Source organism: Gopherus flavomarginatus, chromosome 1 (genome assembly GCF_025201925.1).
Source record: "Gopherus flavomarginatus isolate rGopFla2 chromosome 1, rGopFla2.mat.asm, whole genome shotgun sequence".
Classification (NCBI taxonomy): Eukaryota; Metazoa; Chordata; order Testudines; family Testudinidae; genus Gopherus; species Gopherus flavomarginatus.
In genome coordinates this window covers 4,709,753-4,710,961 of record NC_066617.1, presented here as the reverse complement: position 1 = coordinate 4,710,961, position 1,209 = coordinate 4,709,753, and positions in this window count along the sequence as shown.

Below are 1,209 nucleotides of genomic sequence, written 5' to 3'. Positions count from 1 at the left end.
CTCCAGTTGCAATTTTCAAAGATCTGGAGTGGCTGATAGCTTTCTGCAGGCCCTGGGTACCAGGGTGCAGTTCCTCCTAGCATTACCTATATTAGCACAGACTCTTTTCCTGGAAATACCTAGACCGATTTTCACTTCAAGAATGTAAGTTTTTCCTTTGGTATCAAGAAGACTAACCATATGGTTCATGGTGAGCATCTGGGTGAATCATTGAAGGACAATGACCCAGGTTTTTGTAAGTGTCACCTGGCCTCAGTGGGTCACAGCTGAGAATATCAGATTCAGGACAAACTGCTGAGGGATATGGCAGACTCACCCCATGCTGGTGGTTATTCTGACGTTAGATACCAAGCTAGTAAAAAAGTAAATTTCTGTCTCATCACAGTGGTTAACAAGAACTCAAAAATGCAGTCTCCAGCCCTTATTTCACACCCCAACACTTTATGATGACTGGTTATTAAAAACCAATTTCACCGTATAGAAGGTTCTGCTTATCTTAAGGGATCAGCCACATAGCCAGGCCAATATACAGCTCAGATCTAAAGCAGTTCCCCACCAATGGGAGGAGCAGAGTCAGCGCTGAGGGTGGGGGCAGTGTGCAGAGCCACATTCCTTCCCGAGGGCTGCCGGAATATGCTGGATGCTTCCTGGAGTGGTGCAGAGGGCCAGGGCAGGCAGGGAGCCTGCCTTAGATTCACTGTGTCACCTACCGGGAACTGCCTGAGGTAAGGCCAGTCGGAGCCACACCCGTTATCCCCCCTGCGCCCTGCTCCAGCCCAGAACCCCCTCCTGCATGAAAAACCCCACCACACACACTCTGGAGCGCCATCCTGCACACAAATTCCCTTCCAGTGCTTGTAACCCGCATCCCTACTGCACCCCAGCCCCTGCCCCAGGTTTAGTCCCTTCCCACGCTTCCATCCCCTCGGCCGCAACAGAGCCTGCATCTGCTCCAGTACCCCAACTCCCAAGCTCAGCCCCATCAAAGTGAATGATGGAAAAGGAAAGCAAGTCATAGAAGGAGGGAGGATGGTGTGAAGCGGGGTACAGCTTCAGGGAAGGAGTGAATTGGGGAATGAGGGCATTGGGAAAGGGCCATGGTAGGGCAACAGTGTTTGGATGTTGTGAGTATGGACAGTTGACACCCTATTAGGAGCCCTCTACCAAACGAAGCCCATTCCATCATCACCGTCTTCCCGGCACTAAGGG